The sequence below is a fragment of the Belonocnema kinseyi genome, chromosome 9 (assembly GCF_010883055.1).
Source record: "Belonocnema kinseyi isolate 2016_QV_RU_SX_M_011 chromosome 9, B_treatae_v1, whole genome shotgun sequence".
NCBI classification, from domain to species: domain Eukaryota; kingdom Metazoa; phylum Arthropoda; class Insecta; order Hymenoptera; family Cynipidae; genus Belonocnema; species Belonocnema kinseyi.
In genome coordinates, this window is record NC_046665.1 from 123,974,832 (window position 1) to 123,995,064 (window position 20,233).

The window sequence follows — 20,233 nt, forward strand, 5'->3', positions numbered from 1 at the left end:
TTTGTGAATCCGTTCAATTCCGTGAAATCCTTAAATTTAGTTAATTTTTTAATTCTGAGAATTCCGTAAATTTGTTGAATCGCGTTAATTCCATGAATTCTAAAAATTCCTTCAATTTCGTGAATTCTTTGAATCTCGGGAATTTCTCCAATTTCGTGAATTTCTTTAATTCCAAAATTCCCTGAATTTCGTGGGTTCTTTAAATCCCGTAGATTCCTTGAATACCGTGAATTTCTTTGAATTCCTTGAATTCCATGAAATCGATGAATTCCACCCGTTACATTAATTCTGCGAATTCTTCTAATTTCCCCATTTCTGTGAACTCCATGAATTCCTTAAATTCTATGAATACGCGCGTTCTAAACTATATTTTAACAAAATTTTTGGCCGCAAAGATGTTACAGAAGTGTTACAAGCTACTGGATTTGTAATGTAAAATTCCAATACATGTAAGGTACCATTTTTAATTTTAATTAATTAATTTTTTTATTTTATTTTTTTATATTCAGTTTTATTTTTCAAATCTCTAATTAATATTTATTTACGTTTAATCGACTTGAAAGGTCTTACTACCAAAATTCGAATTTCAAACCCTTGTAATTCTTATTGTTAAGTCCTCTGAGATCTTATTTAAAAATTTTATAATTTCAAAATAAAAGGTCATAAATTGAGACTGAAATTTCACTATTTCAATCAGTGAAATTTAAATAAATAATTTATCATTTGGAATCTATAGAATCTATAGAGATTCTCGTACTAATAGACAGTACCTACAAATTTAGAAATTTTTCGGCAGAGATAAGGGATCAAATATTTTTTTTACGTGAATACTCCTTCAAACTGTGAGCATATGTTTACTCACATTGATTTAGTGTGTATGTCATTTTATGACATTTATGAAATTGTAACAAAAAAATGATTAATTCGCAAAAAATGCCATTCCTGATATTTCAACCTAAAAAATTAAAATTTTTAATAAAAAAGCCATTAATGTTTAAAAAATGAGTTTTCAATTTTAAATAAAAAAAGTAGAATTCAACCAATTTCAATATAAAAAATAACGGATTATTACCCCAAGTAATTCAATGTTTTACCATAGAGATGTTTTTTCAACTAAAATAATGTACCTTTAATTTTTTTTAAATCAATGTTTTACAAAGTGAAACTTTCAACTAAGTTGTTTAGTTTTTAACATAAAAAGATCAATTCTCATCGAAAAATGTCCTAATAATCCATGAATCAAACAAAAAAGATTTTAATTTTAAATAAATAAAAGAGTTGAATTTATCACAAAATTAATCTTTTTAAATACTTAAATATTAAATCATAGCTATGAGTTTTTTCAATCAAATAATGAATTTTAATTTTTAAAAAAAAATTATTTTTTAACTAAGTATAACTTTCAACCAAGTAGTTGATATTTCAACCCAAAAAGACATCCATTTTTAATTTTAAAATATTAGCCATTTCAACCAAATAAGATTTCAATTTTATTTGAAATAAAAGACAGTTGGATTCAACCAATTTTGACAAAATAAAGAACGAAGTTTGAAAAAAGTGTCGAAATTGTTAACCATAGAGATATGATTTCAACTGAAATGATAAATCTTTAATAAAAAAACTTGTTTAATAAAGTAAACCTTTCAACTGAGTAGTTGAATTTTTAACCAAAAAAGATTAATCCTAATAGAAAAATGTTAAATTTTTAACAAAAAAGATTTTTATTTTCATTTAAAAAAACAATTGAATTTAACTACAGAAAAAAACACTTTACAGCCAAGATTTATTTTCTACCAATTTTTGTGGTGAAAGAATTAATTAACAACCAAGAAAATAACGAATTTTCCACAAAATAGTTAAATTTTCAACAATAGATATAAGTTTTCTACTAAATTAATAAATATCTAATACAAAAAAAAATAAATTTAACAAAGTACAGCTTTCATTCAAGTAGTTGTTATTTCAATTAAAATAGGATTTAATTTTAATTTTTTTTAAATAGTTTAATTCAGGCAACAAATTTAAGCAAGATTTGTAATTTGTAATTTCAATAAAAAAATATTTTTTTTTTAATCAAGAACATTTGATGTTTCAACAAAAAATATTTTTATTTTAAATAAAAAAAATTCAGCCAAAAACGTGTGTAGTTGAATTTCCAATTCGAAAAATTAATTTTTTATAAAAAAACAACGAATTTTCTACAAAATAGTTAAATTCGTATCCTTAGAGATGAGTTTTCCACTAAAATATTTCATTGAAGATTTCATTGAAAAATTGTCGTTGTAGGATGAAAATTAAAAATTTGGGTTAAAAAATCAAATAATTGTTTAAAATTAAACTATTTCGTTTAAAAGTCATCTTCTACGTCAAAAATTATACTAATTCTTAGAAAATTCGTTCTTTTGGATAAAAAATTCAATTTTGTAGATTGAAAAGTAATCCTTTTTGGTGGAAATAAATAAATCTGAGATCTATAAATCTCAATCTAAAATTGTTTCATTCCATTTTAAATTTAAATTAAAATTTTGGGTTTTGAATACTAATGGTTAGGGAAAACGAAAAAGTCGTCATAGAAAAATCTGGAAAAGTCAGAGAATTTTTCAAAATTTGGATTTTGTAGCAATATTTTGTAGGTAAAATTTTACAAGTTTTGAGAATTAATATTTGACGTAACGTGAAGAAATAAAGAATATTTTTTATAATAAGGAAACTCTAAAATAAATATATTTTAGGTTGAAAATTAATGTTTCTTAATTAAAAAGTCTAATTATTTTTAAAAACATCTTTAGTTCAATATTCTACTATTTGTTTGAACATTCCAGTATTTTGTGAAAATGTCATTTTTGTGATCGAAAATTTCACTAATTGGTGGAAATTTAAACTGCTTTAATATTAAAAATTGGTCTTTCTTCGTTAAAAATTTATATTCGTTTATTTTGTTGAAAATTCTTTTTTTTATAGTAAATTAATATTCTTGATTAATAATTAATTTTTTTTGAATTAAATGTAATTAAGTGTTTGTTTGAAAATTAAACTATTCTGTTCAAAATTGTTCTTTTAGTAGAGAATTATAATTTTCGGGTTAAACATTAAACTGTATTGTGAAAAATTTATCTTTTAGGTTGACAATTTGTCTTTTTTGTTTAAAAGTTAAACTACTTTGATAAAAAATAATTTGCTGGTGAAAAAAATAATTTTAAATAAAATATTGAGTATTTTCTTAAAAGTTCCCTTTTTTATTGTTGAAAACTACTTTATTTTCTAAAAATTTAGCTTCTCCATTTTTCGTTGAAAATACATCTTTTATGTTTGAGGATTTAACTATTGTTTAAAAATTCATGTTTTTGGTGGAGAATTTTTCTTTTTCTTGGTTTGCAAATTATTTTTTTTACTTAGTTATTTTTTTTAAATTTTGGTGTGGAAAATTAATTTTTTTTAATGTAACTTCGGGAAGACTAAACAATACCAAAAAAATAAAATTTGCGACAGAGCGTAAAATTATCGAATTAAAAATTCCACTACTTTCTCAAAAAGTAATTTTTCTGGTCAAAAACTCAACGACTTGGTTGAAAAATATACAACTTTATAAATAAATAATATTATTGGTTAAAGATATAACTATTTCTTTCAAAACAGTTTTTTTGTTTAAAATTAATTTTTTTTCAATGTAAATTCAACTTGTTTTTATAATAAATTAATCTTCTTGATAAAAAATGAACCTTTCTAGATTAGAATATAATTCTTCGATCAAAAATTAAACTATTGGTGGAAAACTTGTCTTTTTGATAGAAAATTAATATTTTCGGGTTAAAAATTCAACTGTATTGTAGAATTGTATTTTTGGTTTAAAATTCCAATTTTTAATTAAAAATTTGCAATTGCTTATTCCGGTTATGAAAGTTTATATATTAAAAATGTTACAAGATTAAAATTCTAGTCTTTGAACATTAATTGTCAAGAAAAAATCAGAAAAAAGTCAGTGAATATCAAATTGCTTTTAATTTCACTTTGTAGCTCCTTTTTCAGCAATGCACTAAGAAAAAAAATGGAGAACCTATTAAATAATTTCTATTACTAATTTATGAAATTTTTTACTAAATTAATGTCTTCTGATGTACTTTAGTTTGTACAGTGATCATCGAAAATAATAAAAATTTCGAAGCTGCGGTTCATTCGAAAATAATAAAAGAATAATAATATAAAATTTTCTTTACACGCTAAATTTGATTCAATAAAAAGTCGCTGATTTCATGTCAATTTTTACTGATTCAAAAAATGCAGATTCGACAAATGAGACAACAATTATTTTTCACATAAAGCAATTTGACTCACTGATGAAATCAGTCATTTTAAATGATCCAATCTGTTAAATTTACAACTAAAGAAGTCAAATTTCAACGACATATGGATTAGTTGAATTTTCAAATAAAGAAATTATTTTTTAACAAGAAAAAAGAATTTGTAACAAAATATAATGAATTTCCAATCAAGAAGATTATTTATTTACCAAAAAGAGAAATTTTCTATGAAAATGTTTAATTTTTAATTAAAAACATGCAAAAATCGAGTTTAGTTTTCTACTAAAAAAGATCAATTTTTCACTCAAGAGATGAATTTTTAACTGAAATGATCACACTTGAACTAAAAAATATTTTTTAATAAGGAAATTTAACTTTCAAACAAGTAGTTGAATTAGAAAAAAAACAATTAATTTTGCACTAAGAAGATGGATTTAAAAAAAAGGATTCTTGACAAAAGAAATAAATTTTTAACTATATAGTTGAATTTTTAAATAAAAAAGATACATTTCCAACCATAAAAGGAGTATTTAATTCTTTGATCAAAAATATGAATTTAAAAAAAAAAATAGCTGATTAATTACAATAATTTTGCTTATAATAATAACAGTTTTTAAATTAAATTAAAATCTATTTCCTGGCAAATATTAACTTATTTGAACATTTTTCGATAAGAATTCATCGTTTTTGGTTGAGAATTGAACAAAAATACTTGGTTAAAAAATGTACTTTATTTAAACTTTTATTTTTAGTTAGAGATTCATAATTTTAGTTAAAAACTCATCCCTATAGCTAAAAGTGTTACTTTTTTATTGTAAATGCGTTGTTTTTTGGTTGAAAATTAATATTTTTAACGGAAAATTTAACTATACTGTTTTTAATTAAAATTGAAAATACATTTTAATTGATATGACAACTGTTTTTTTTATTTAAAATTAAAATAATTTCGGTTTGAAATATCAGCTATTACATTTTTTATTGAAAATTTATATTTTTATTACAGATTTAAATATTCCTTTTTGGGGTTTTAATTTATCTTTTTTATTTAAAAATTCAACGATGAAGTTAGAAATTTATGTATTTTATTAAAAATCCTTTTTTTAATTCATCTTCTTAGTGCAAAATTTACTGTTTTTTCTAATTCATCTACTTACTTCAAAGTTAAATTTCCTTATGAAAACAATATTTTTTAGTTCAAGAGTGATCATTTTAGTTGAAAATTCATCTCTTTTGTAAAAAAATTTATCTTTTTTAGTTAAAAACTAAACTTGATTGTTGCATGTTTTTAATTAAAAATTAAACCTTTTCATAGAAATTTTTTCTTTTTGGTAAACAGATAATCTTCCTGATTGGAAATTCATTGTATTTTGTTAAAAAATGCTTTTTTCTTGTTAAAATTGAATTATTTATTTAAAAATCACCTAATTCATGTGTTGTTAAAATTTGACTTTTTTTAGTTGTAAATTTAACAGATTGGATCATTTAAAATGATCAAGCTTACAATATATATCATTATCAAAGTACAAGTTCAAAAAGAAAATTGACAAAAAATTTAAAGGTGGGTTTTTTGAGAAAATCGATTTTCAAATTTTTCAAACAAACCGCTGTCATTTTGTCAATTTTGAACCTTTTTTCTATTTTCCAATAGATTTTGAAATAATACGATGAAAAGTATCAGAATCAAAGAGAAAATAATTAATACTAGGGTGGTCAAAAAATGCATTGAATTTTTTGTTTTTAATATTTATGGGGACACCCCAGAAATTTGTTCGAATCCACACAAAAATCAATGCATTTGTTTTGTTTTAAAGAAATGATATTTAGAGGTGCCGCAAGCCCCATGAAGTTGAACACGTATTTCCCATAAGAAAAAAAAACTTTTTTGTAAATCTTTTTCAGAATCCTTAATATTATCTCAATCGAGTTGAAACTCAACGTTTCTCTTTACAATAAGCCATATAATACAAATAAAAAATATCACTTTTCAAATATTAATACCATAAGTCTGTTTTATATTGTCCCAAAAAAACCCCATAAGTGAAAAATGGGTTTTGCGAGTTTTTGGCGCTAATCATGACTTTTTTTTCTGTTTTTTAATGCAAATTGTTTCTGGCACATAAAATACAATTTCAGACTGATAATTAGATGTTCACATAAATTTTTGAAACAAATTATTATTGTTTTTAGCCATTTTCTCATAGAATGGAGTTAGAAAGACGCGGTTTTTTCAAAAAATTTCTGTCTGTTAATCAATTTTTGATTAGAGAGAAGTAATAGTTCATCAATGTTAACAAGAGTGATTTTTAAAACAATTTATTATTATTTTTAAGAATATTCTCTTAGAAAAATGCTACAAAATTGCAGTTTCAATAACTAATTTTTAGTCAAATTTTCAATTAAGGTAAATCAAGTAAATAATTAGAGTCTAATAAATTGAAGTTTACAAAAAGAATTGCTAAACAATTTGTTATAATTATTGATAATATTCTCTTTATATTAAATAAATTTTACTTCATAAATTTCCAGATATTTATAAAAATGTTTAAAATGGAATTTTTTGTAATTTATGATAATTTACCATATTAGACTGTAAAATTACCATTACTTACCGAAAATTTCCGGAAATTTATAGACATTCTTAAATTGAATTTTGGGCTATTTATGGTAAGTTACCATAAATTAACTGTAATATTACTATAAAGTACCAAAAATTTCATATATTTCCGGAAATGTATAAACACGTTTAAAATATAATTTTGTATAATTTACGCTAATTTACCACAAATAAATTTCCGGAAATGTATAAAAATTAGGAAAAATTGAATTTTGGGTAATTTATGGCAATTAACCATATTTACCTGTGAAACTGTCATAAATGACCAAAAATTTCCAGAAATTTATAAACATATTTAAATTTAATTTTGGACAATTTATTGTTATTTGCCATATTTACCTGTAAAACTACCACATATGAACAAAAAATTTCCATAAATTTTCGGAAATTTATAGAAACGTTTAAAATCTAGAAATTTATAGATATTTTTAAATTGAATACTGGGTGATTTATGGTAATTTGCCATAAATGTCCGGAACTATATAGATATTTTTTAATTGAATTATGGGAAATTTATGGTAAGTTGCCATAAATTACCGAAAAATTTCAGAAATTTCTGAAAATGTATAAAAACGTTTAAAATTGTATCTTGGGTAATTTATTTTAATTTGTCACATTTAACTGTAAAATTACCATAAATTACTAAAACCTTTCCAGAAATTTATAGACATTTTTAAATTGAATATTGGATAATTCATGGTAATTTACCATAAGTGTCCGGAAATTTATAGATATTTTTCAATTGAATTTTGAGGTATTTATGGTATGTTGCCATAAATTACCAAAAATTTAATAAATTTCCGGAAATATATAAAAATGTTTAAAATTGTATTTTGGGTAATTTATTTTAATTTACCATATTTGACTGTAAGATTGCCATAAATTACCGAAACTTTTCTAGAAATTTATGGACATTTTTAAATATATTTTTGTGTAAATTAATGGTAATTTGCTAAATTTACCTGTAAAATTACCATTAATTTCCGAAAATTTATAGATATTTTTAAATTCAATTTTGGACAATTTATGGTAAGTTACCATAAATTGCCCGCAATGTTACCATAAATCCATAAGTTGCTCGCAATGTTACAATAAATTACCAAAAATGTTATAAATTTCCGGAATGTATAAAAATGTTTAAAAACGAATTTTGGGTAAATTATAGTAATTCACCATATTTAACTGTAAAATTACCATAAAGTCCGGAAATTTAAAGATATTTTTAAATTGAATTTTGGGTAATTTGTGGTGAGTTACCATGAATTACGTGTAATATTACCATAAATAGCCAAAAATGTTATAAGTTTCCGGAATGTACAAAATTGTTTAAAATTTAATTTTGGGCAAATTATGGTAATTTAACGTATTTAGCTGTAAAATTACCATAAATTACCCAAACTTTTCCAGAAATTTATGGACGTTTTTAAATTGAATTTTGGGTAATTTATGGTAATTTACCGTATTTACCTGTAAAATTATCTTAACTTTCCAGGAAATAATAAATATTTTTTAATTCAATTTGGGGCCATTTATGGTAAGTTGCTATAAATTACCTGTAATGTCACCATGAATTACCGAAAATTCATAAATTTCCAGAATCATATAAAAATATTTAAAATTGAATTTGGAGCAATTTATGGTAATTAACCATATTTACTTGCAAAACTGAAATAAATTACCGAAAATTTCCATAAATTTTCGAAAATTTGTAGACATTCATTTGTTATAAAAAATATCGCATGTCCTAGGTGCAGAATATACTATTTTCTTATGGCAGAAAAATCAGTCACTTTTATTTACTGAAAATCAGTCATTTCAAGTACCTGTTTAATTCAGCTATTAATACTGAATGATTTATATTTAGAAACTACTGTTCTGTCAGTAGAAATGACTGATTTTTTAGTTAAAGCATGCTTGAAATTTGAATCAGTCAAATTTTCACTGATATAAATTAAAAGTGTCTTCAATCTGTAAATTTATTTTTAAAATTTTAGTAATATTTCTATCTGTTTTGCATAATTCCTTTCGGACTTTCAAAGTCTTATTATTGAAGTCGAAACAAAGAATTTTCTGCATGCGATAAAATGTTTAAAAGCGTCCTTGCAAAGTTGCATAACTTTTGAGAGCGATTATCATTATTACTATTATTATTGTTATTCTGCAAAGTAAACCACAAATATTTTTTTATTTAAAAATTAAAATTAATATGAAAATGTAATTTTTTATTTTAGAATAGCTTAAGAAATTTAAATAACCATGAATTTACATGCAGAATTTTCAATTTTTATAATTTATTAATGACTGAATTAAACAAACTAGTCAATGCAGGGACAAAAATTTGTTTCTTTTGTCTATTTGGAATAAATTGAAAACCACTCTAGAGTGATAATAAATCCACAAAATTAATAATTTAAAATACTTATGTATGTAAATTAATTTATTTGTACTCTTAATTAAAAATTATTAGATGCAGCTTGCATTATCCACTGTAGAGTGGTCTCCCCTAATTTAAAAAATAAAATTCAAATTTCTTAATGACATACAAAAAATTATTGAAAATATATTATTTATTAATTACAACCTTAAAAAAGCAGTTACATAAAACTGATATTTTTTCACAATGAGTGAGAATAACCTTGACAATATTTCCGAGTGCAAAATCAAGCAACTTTCATTACCGATGATTAGAAGGATTCCTAATTTAATATGGCAATACACTGCCCTGTATTAGGAAAAAAAATTATATTTATATTTTTTATATTTAATTTTTAGCAGGAAATTATTTTAAATATTACTTTGGGAACAAAGAAGCACCTACCTACTATGATGTCAGATAACCAATAAAAGAGAAAATAATCATTTAAATTTGCTGTCAATTTTTATCGTCAGTATCAATGTACGTCGGCTGCTTATTTAAAATGATTGATCATCATAATGACTGATGAGAATGGTTTTTTTTTAATATTTTTAAAATATTAAAAAAAATGTATATTTAATTAGTTATTAAAAAAAAGAGTAATAACTGGCTTCAAGGTCATTCCCCTATACCCCTTTTTTGAAAAAGCTTCCCTTTTTCAGAAATTTCCCCTGAGTCCCCAATTTTTTAGATGTTTTCCCTTTTTCAGATTAAAAAAAATATATATATATATATATATTTTTTTAATCTGAAAAAGTATTTTAAGGACCAATTTTCCAGTTTTATAACTTAATAATTTTTATTTTTTAACAAGAAATTTTGAAATAACATTTTTTAAAAATTAAAATTGTCTATAAATATATAAACAAGTTATCAAGAATCGTTGGTAATCGTTATACTAATCGTTTTTTAATGAAAAATATGTCAATGTGAATAAATTGGTCCAATTATTTTTGTAGCTATTTCGAAATATTTATATTTATTTTTATTAACAAAAATTACGTTTTTTCGATTCAATGCCTCAATATTTTTCATATTTTATTAATTTGGTTAATTAAAAAAATTATTAATGGTTAATGTGCGAAAAAATTCTTGTTGAATTAATTACAGGAAATGATTATTAATTAGTAAATATTTCCTATAACTCAAAATTTAAAAAATCCAGGGCTAAATTTAACACACAAAAATTTAATTTATCATAAAACAAGGATGTTTCAAATTCATTTTTATCCACAATTTGTATGCATATCACTCGGAAATTTTTTCTCATTCACACAAAAAAATACATTTTTTTTTGTTTCGAAAAAAATTATATTTAGAGGTGGCGTAAATCCGATGAAGTAACGCCTATTTTCCCATAAGAAAAAAATTTTTTGGTAAATTTTATTCAGAACCGTCAATATGTGGTTAATACGATTAAAGTATTTCTTTTTATATATCACCTACATAAGTATGTTTTATGAGGTCCCACAAAACCCCATAAATAAAAAAATGAGTTTTGCGAGTTTTTGTCGCTAATTATGATGTTTAGAGGTTTTTTTTTTCAGAAATCTGTTACTTCTGGTTCAATTTTTAATTAGGGTGAGATAATACATCATTAGTGATAACAAACATAATTGTTTGAACAATTTATTATTATTGTTAATAATTTTCTCTTATAATAATGCTAGAATATGGCAGTTTTTTAAATATACTTTTTGTCCAATTTTTAATTAGATTGAGCTAAATAATTAATTAAAGTTAATCAAATTAATTTCCTAAACCAATTTATTATTATTTTAAATAATATTATCTGTCCTTAGATAATTGATAGAATTTGCGACTTTTTCTAAATTTTTCAACTTTTTGTCAACTTTTTACTCTGTTTTTACTTATTGAGTTAATAATTAATACAAATTTAGAAAATTTTCTAATTATTAATGTTAACTATAACAAAAAGAATGTCAGTCACAACTTTTAGGGAAATTTACATTTAAGATGATCCATATAGAAAATTTCAAGAAACTTTAAATATCTGTTTTATTTCAGAAAAATATATTATTTTAAATGGTTTAAAATATGATTTTCTCTCTAATGTTTATTTATTATTTGTTCATAACTGAACAGAGAAATTCCAGTTGAACATTTTAGAAACAACGCAACTTTCTAGCGCTTATGCAAGGAAAAATATTTATAAACAATCATAATTTATTTAAACAACTATTTTTGTTAACTTGCATTCATTGTTATCTCACTAAGTGAAAAATGGACAAAAAATGCAGAATTTCCAAAAAATCCGCAACCATTTGGCTTTATTATAGATGAGGACTGTTATAAATAATAATAATTTTTTTACAAAATTATTTTTGCTAAATTTAATTAAATATTAAGTCACTTTAAGTAAAAAATAGATAAATAGTTAAAAATTTTCTATAATCGTCAACTTTATACCAATAAGAAAAATAACATTATTAACAAAAAATATATTATTAATAATAATTACAAAAATACAATTTCTAGAATTATTTAAAGACAAAATTATTAACAATAATAAATTGTTAAAAAAACTATGTTTGTTCACAATAATTTAGCATTATCTCACTTTAATTGGAAATTTGAAAAAGTGGAATATTTTTGAAAAAACTGCCCATAAAAAGTCATAATTAGCGCTAAAAACTCACAAAACTTATTTTTTCACTCATGGGTTTTTTTTGGGACCCTATAAAACAGACTTATGGATTTCAAAAGTAATATTTTTTCTTATCCTATAGCCAGTGAAAATACATGTTGAATTTAACTTCATTTTGCTATAATTGACGATTCTGAATAAAAATTATAAAAACTTCTTTTTTATGGGAAATACGTGTAAACTTCATGGGGTGTGAGCATCATATAATTATAGATTTTTTTTTCAAAACAAAAACTTTGCAAAAAAAAGCGCGTCTCTGAAAAATGATTCTTTTTTTAATGTGTCTAGTAGCTTGGTGCTAAGACCACCCGACCGGCAATCAGTAGACCTGTGGTTCGATTCCCGGCGGAGCGAAGAAGATATTTTTCAGAGAAAATTAACATTTACCTGTATTTATTATTATATTATTTTTATTTATGGCAAGATACCATAAATTACCGAAAAATTTCATAACTGTCCGGAAATTTATAAAAATGTTTAAAATTGAATTTTGAGTGATTTATAATAATTTACCATATTCAAATGTCAAATTACTATAAATTACCAAAACTTTTCTAGAAATTTATAGATATTTCTCAATTTAATTTTGGGTAATTTATGGTAATTTACCTGTAAAATTACCATACATTATTAATAAAAAAAATTATTTTAACACTGATTAATAAATGTATTAAACAATCTAGCTAATGCAGGGAAATGATTGATCATGATGATGACTGATAAATATGATTAAAATAAAATATTCAAAACAAATTCTATTTAATTAGTTATTAAAACAGAGTAATAACAGGCTTCAAAGTCATTTTCTTATTCCCCTTTTTTTAAAAAGCTTCCCTTTTTCGAGAAATTTTTCTTATTAACTTGAATTGTTACTTTACTTTAATGGAAAAGTGAAAAAAAAGTTAGAAAGTTCAGAAAAAATGCAACTATCTAGTATATTATTTTACATTATTTTTAAAAAGCTCAAAAAGCTCAATTTTGAACTAAAATAGTTCAATTTATGTTCAAAAATTAATTTTTAACAAAAAAAAACGATTTTTTAACAAGGCAGTTTATTTATCACATTAAAGAATTTCTGTTATTTTTTACTTCACCACAAATAACTTCCAAACGAAGAAAATTATTTTAAATAAAAGAAAAATATTCACTGGGAGAAAAAATCATTTTTTATATCCAAAGTAAAATTCTTCGATTCAAGAGACATTTCTTTGACTGGAAAACAATGAGAATTTGTTTTCTAAGTGGACTATAAAAACAACTTTAGCATATCTAAAAAAATTTAGTGTCACAATATCTCTCGAAAATTTTAGAATCATTGTTGTTTTGAGCACCTGATTGGCTTTTTTGTTGTTCAAAATTCGGCTACATGTTTTTCTTAAATTTACCTCTTTTGTTTAAAATTTAAATTTTTGGTCCAAAACAAATTTGTTATTTGTTGTGAAAATTAATTTTTTTATCTAAATCAAAAACAGTAGAAACAGTAGAAAATTTATTTATCTGGTTTGAAAATGAACCATTTTTCTCTTCCAATTTTCAATATTCTGATATAAGAATATTCAATTTTGAATGTTTTGAAATTGTGCTAATTTCGAAATTTCCATTAGAAATCATTCATTTTCCAAATTCTTAAATAAAAAATTAAATTACTTAATTTAAAAATTTTTTATTTGGGGATGATAAAATTTACAACTTCTTTCTAAAAAATATTTCCGATTTCCGTAATTTTACTCTGAATTTTTACAATCTTGAGAACCTCTAATTACAAATTTTGTAATTTTGAAAGCTTTCATTCATAAATGGTACAATTTCAATTCATTTCGATAAAAAAATATTTCAAATGGAAAGCTTTAAATTTTAAATTGTTTATTCATGGAAAATGTAATCAGAAAGTAAATTTAATCGTATTTTTGTGTTGGAAATTCACGTTTTAAGTTGCAAATTTAACTATTTGGTTGAAAATTTATCTTTTATTTTTGAAAATTCAACTACTTGTTTTTTTTATGATTTCCCTCTTTGGTTTAAACTTTAACTGTTTTTGTTAAAACCTCGTTTTTTGCTTTGTCAACAATTAATTTTTTATCTAAATTGCACTTAATTTTATTATTAATAATGGATTATTAATAAACTACAATAATATAAATTATCAAATAAATTATTAATTTTTTAAGATAAGTTAATTAAATTTGAAACAGTTGAATTTGGAAAATTATAATTAACAATTTGAAAATTGTTAATTTCCACAGAATTTAAATTTACTGAAAATGATTGGAGAACAAAATATCGATGAGTTTATTCCAGTTAAATCATGAGAGAACCAAAGCCTGCAAATTTGGTCAAGGACAATCGATTTAACAACATGGGAAACTCTCAACTCTCACATTGTTATCTTAAATTGGTGCTCATTTCTGAGAGCAATTTACTGAGCATTTGTACAATTTCAACAATAAATAAAAGACCTTGCAATTTTTGTAAATGTTATGTGCAGTAAAAAAAAGAAAATTCGAACGGACTGTAATAAAAATTTACCATTTTCATTAATTTTAATTAAATATTGTGCGAAAGAAAATTATTTTTGAAAATAATTTATTTTAATTGACATAATTTCAATTTGAAAGTTTATTTATTAATATTGATGTAAGGGTCCATGCTTAAATTAGGTAATCATTTTTATGCAATTTTTTGTTAGGCTTCAGAATTTTTGCCCCCCCCCCCCCCCCCAACTTTATCTTAAGTAATTTTTGCCGACTAAATTCTTTTGGTAAATTTATTTCGGTGTTATTCCAAAAAAATCAAATTTTCATTACAAAAAAAAACTGGAATTAAGAATAATTTTTTACAAAATAAATAAGTTTTTAACCAGATAGTTAAATTTTAAACTAAAAAATATCAATTTTCAACCAAAAATGCAATAGTTACATTTTTATTAAAAAAAAATGTTTATCACCATATTCATAATATTTATATATTGTATTTTTTATTTGTATTTTATAATTGTAACAAAAAAATGAATATTCTACAAAATAAATAAATTTGTAACCAAAAAGTTTAATTTCCAACCAAGAATAATATTTTTTACCAAAAAGGCACACTGTCATCAAAATAAATCAACTTTGTACCAAATATTTGAATTTTCTACAAAGTCCGTACGTACTTTGTAGAAGTACTAAAAAGAGTTAAATTTTGATTTATTTTGATTGATTTTTTACAACAAAAAAAAAGCAGCAACAAAACTTTTAACCAAAATTTCGACTTTTTACACACAACCAAAAAAAAATTTTTAACAAAAAATGAAATTATTAAATTTTTATGATCAAAAATTAATTTTTAACAAATAATTTAATTTTCTACAAAATCCCTAAAATGTTAATCAAAGAGTTGAATTTTTAAAAAAGAAGATTAATTTTTCTCCAAAAAAACGATTTTGTAATCAAATACATACATTTTTAATTAAATTGTTGAATTTGTAACCGAAAGGATTGATTTTCTACCAAAAAAGACGAATTTTCAACCAAACAGTTACATTTTTAAACTAAAAAAGATACATTTTTAAACAAACATGCAATCGTTAAGTTGTATTACAAAAAAAATACTTATAAAAAAAATATTTCTATAAAATGAGAATTTTGTTTATCAAATTATGCAGTCAAAAACATTAGTTTTTGTAAAATAAGTTGAATTTAAAAAAAGAGTAATTTTCAACCAAAAACTTCAATTTTCATTTATAAAATTCATTTTTACAAAGAACAAAAAAACGAATTTTCAACCTAAAACGATGAATTTTTAACAAAAAATGTAATAAATAATATTGCAGCCATAAAATATATTTTTTTTTTTAACTAAAGATAGTTTAATTTTTAATCAAGCAGTCGCAATTTTAACCAAAAAATTGATTTAAAAAAAATGATTTTGAACAAAATACATAAATTATAAACCAAACTGTTATATTATTATTATTTATTTTAAATTAAAAAAGATCAATTTTCCACCAAAAAATGTTATAGTTAAATATTCATATGAAGAAATTAATTTTTAACGAAGAAGATAAATTCTATACGAAAAATGTAATAGTAGATATTTCAACCAATAAAGATTAAAATTTTTAATTTAGAACAGTTAATTCGAACTTTTACTTAAAATTATTGGAATTTTTATGATCCTGATGAATAATTTAAACAATAATTTTTTTAACGGCTTAGTTTCAAGATCCTAATTTAAAAAGGCTTTCATTTTCAAATAAGTTTGGAATTTCTTAATTCAAAATTTGTCAACCTAAAACGCTCTTATTTAAATATGATGCAAGTCAATTTGTTTTAATTAAAAATGATTTAAAATAAAAAAAGTTAAGTTATTTCATTTTGAAAAAATGTAATTGGTACTAATAAAAGTTAATTTTTTTGTGATTTTAAATTATTCAATTTTCAAAATTTGGATTAGTAAATATTCCATTTTTAATGTTTTGAAATTGTCCTATTTTCCAAATTAAATGAGAAACAATTCAATTTCGAGATTCTTCAATTTAAAATAAAATTCTTCAGTGTTAAACGTTTTTAATTTGAAATGATCAAATTCACAACTCCTTAAAAAGATTCCAACTTTTAACATTTTAGTCTAAATTTTCAGAATTTTAAAAGTTTAAAGTTTTTCAAAATTTCACCCAATCAAAAATTGCCTGATTAGAAAATTTTTAAATTAAAAATTCTTTAACAATTTTTTTTATTCCAAACGATTTTAATTCGAAAGTATTCACTATTGTTTAAACTTTTTTAAACTTCGTATTCAATAAATTTAAATAATATATTTTTAATCCTTTATATTTTTAAATTAATCACTTTTATTAAAATGTTATTTTTAATTTATTTTATAATTTTAATTTAATAATAGAAATAATTTAAAATTGCATAAATTATCTCTCACGTATGTAGCAACTTCTTTCAGATAAACCTTATACTATTATAAAAGTTCTGCTCGTGGCCACACCGGAAGTTCTGATATGATGAAACGGATGTGTCACGTATTACGTGAACATTTCATGTTAAAAAATATATTTTTTTATAACTTATTTTACATTATTTTTAGCTCCTTCAATTCCAAAGATTTGGTACAACAGTTGAGATAAATTAAAGTTTCATCACAATTAATTGCCAATTCCCAAAAATAATTAATTATTTAAACAAATTGCATTAAAATATTCAAAGTTTGGCTATTTTTTAAAGAATAGACTTAATTTGTTTATGGAATTGACAGAGAATGTATTTCTAATAACTCATTCCTACGTTACTTTGCACAAGAATTATTGATTGTTTAAACAATTTTTGTACACAAATTTTGTTTTTTTTTCACATCGTATACCAAAAATTTCGATTTGAATGTGAAAAATTTTTTTATAAAATCCGAAAAATAACTTGTCTTCTTTAGTTTGTTTATAATTACAATTAATAATATCATGAAACAAATAATTCTAATCTGAAACTCTTGAAAAATGGAACTAATAAAAATTTCAATCAAAAGTCACCCTTATTGCAAAATAAAAAATTAGGAACCTTTTTTTTAATATAAAAAAACACAAATCTGGTCGAAATTTAGAAAAATTTACACAAAAAATTAAACGCCATTTTTTATGCAAAAACTTTTTTTCCCACAATGGACCCAAAGGTGGAGCCGGTTTAAGCAATTTTAATAAACAAATTCAGAGTTTGGCTACTTTTCGAAAAAAAGTCTCAATTTTTTCACGAAATCGACTAAGAATTTCATTAAAATTACTCTTCTCTATAATTCTTAGGAAATTTTTGAGATTTATTAATTATTTAAAGATCGATTAGGAATGTCTTCTGGATGACTTTTTTTTCGATGCTTTACAAATTTCCGAACAATTTCCAAGATTTAAATAATTTTCATAAACAAATTCATAGTTTGGCTATTTTTCAATGAATCGAATCAATTTTTCACACAATTAAATAAGAACATTTTTCCGGTGATTTTTTTCTATGTTATTTGCAGATTCTAAAGAGATAATTCTTTATAGATAGTTTTAGGACAAACTAAAGGCCTTCTTTGATTAATCTTAAAATCTTGAAGTACGGTACTAGTCAAAAGTTAAAAAATATCAACTTTATTTTTAAACAAAAAATTATGAAGTTTTTTATTATAAATCCAAAAACACAAATCTTATCGAAATTTAAAAAGCTTTAAGCAAAAAATTAAACATCCAAATCAAATGACCTGCTTACATTAAACATTTATTTGTCCGCAAAAAATTTTTTATCTCACTGTGGAGTCGATTAAAGCAATTTTAAAAAAACAAAGTTAGACTTCGGCTACTTTTCGAAAAAATTATAAAAATTATTAGTGATTTAAAGAATTGTTATAAACGAATCCAGAGTTTGGTCATTTCCGAACGAATGATCTCAACTTTTGTTTACAAAATCGATTAAAAATATTTTTCCGATGATTCTTTGTCAGAGTTGGACTATTTTCCAAAGAACCCAATAGGCACAAAGTTTGGCGACGTCTTTGCGACATTGTTACGACATCTTTACGACAATTTTACGACATCTTAAGCCCATTTCGTTAAGGTGTCTTTACGATGTCGTAAATGAGTCGTATGATCTGACGATGTCTTTTCGATATCGCAAGGCCACCGAAACGATATGGACATAGGATGTCGTAAAGTTGTCGTACAGTTGTCGCAACGATGTCGTAAATATGTCGCCAAATTTTGTGCCCACTGGGAATTTTCTCAATTACTTTACAGAATTAACTAAGAATATATTTCCTATGACTTCTTATTATAAAGCTTTGCAAATTCTCAAGAATTATTAAAGATTTAAGCAATTTTCATTAAAACATTCATAGTTTGGCTATTTTTTAATAAATAGGTTGAATTTTCTACAGAATTAACTTTTAATTATTAATTATCTCAATTATCTTTTCGATGACTGTTTTCTATGATGCTTTGTAAATTCCCAAAACATATTTATTTATATTTTTAGTACAAATAAATAGCCTTCTTTTATAAATCTGGAAATCTTCAAAAATGGTATTTCCAAAAAGTTGAAAAAAGGCAACTTTTTTGCCGAATACAAAAAGATGCCGTTTTTTTTTTTAATAAAAAATCGAAATACACAAATCTTTTCAAAATTTTAAAAGTTTTAGACACAAAAAAACGCCCAAATCGAATGAACAGTCCACACTAAAAATTGATCTGTCCACAGAAACTTATTTTCCCTGCTGTGGCGCCAGTTTAATCGAGTTTAAAAATATTTGTCAAATTTACCTGGTTTTTTTTAGAACTCCTCCTGATATTTTCTCCTAGATTAAAACAGATTATATCCGGTGGAAAAAAGTTGAGTATCACCCACACAAAATTCGCATTTTAATCGATGTGCATTTAAGAGAGAGAAGGAGAAATGATAGGGGTCGTTAAACCGCGAAAAGGGGTCGCTCGAAATTTGGGGGTGGAACATGTATTCACAGAGCCCTTTAGATAAAGGGAGGGGATTTTTTTATTTTCTTAGAGAATTTAAAAATCGTTGAAGGAGCGGAACAAGAAGCCGTTCCCGTACCCGGCACACGCTGCTTCGGAACTGTTGGCTTGGTAGAACTGGCGAACGTAAACCACGAAAGAACCGAGCCTCTCTAGACGGTTTCCGCCGTCAGCCATTTTGCTATGACGACCTCGGTCGCTGAACATAATTATATGCAGAGCAGAGGTAACAACCAATAGATATATATTGTAGTTACAGGTGCGACGGACGCTGCTATCAACTGGTATCCGGTGATAAACCCTTCCACAAATATTCCTCAGTTAATAGAGCCAAATAAATCTTTTTGATTTTTTTCTTTGAAGAAGCTTAATGGAATAATAAGATTTTTAGTTAAAAAAATAATCTTCATTCAAATAGTTGAATTTTGAGATTTTATTTCCATTGCCTAAGGGAATAAATGCATTTTCAGTTATAGACATTATTATCAAAAAAACGAAATTTTAAGAAAATATTTCTATTTCCAACTTCAAATTATCATTTTTTAACAAAAAAATTAATCTTTTAAACAATGATTAATTTTAAAGCAAATAAATCTTTTTGAAACATTTTTATCAAAGAAGCTTAATGGAATGATAAGATTTTTAGTGTAAGAATTAATTTTTATTGAAACAGTTGAATTTTGAGGTCTTATTTTCATTTCTTGATGGGGTAAATGCATTTTCAGTTATAGACATTATTATCAAAAAAACGAAA

At 23.3% G+C, this 20,233-nt stretch overlaps 1 protein-coding gene across 1 annotated transcript in view; it reads right to left on the minus strand.

Moving 5' to 3' along the window:
* The window catches only part of LOC117180728, an 82,024-nt gene extending 62,356 nt beyond the window's left edge, over positions 1-19,668 (minus strand). Inside the window, exon 1 of the mRNA XM_033373216.1 lies at positions 19,270-19,668. The gene's annotated coding sequence lies outside the window, so the exon portion shown is untranslated. The remainder of the gene's footprint in view (positions 1-19,269) is intronic.
* Positions 19,669-20,233: the final 565 nt, after the last annotated feature.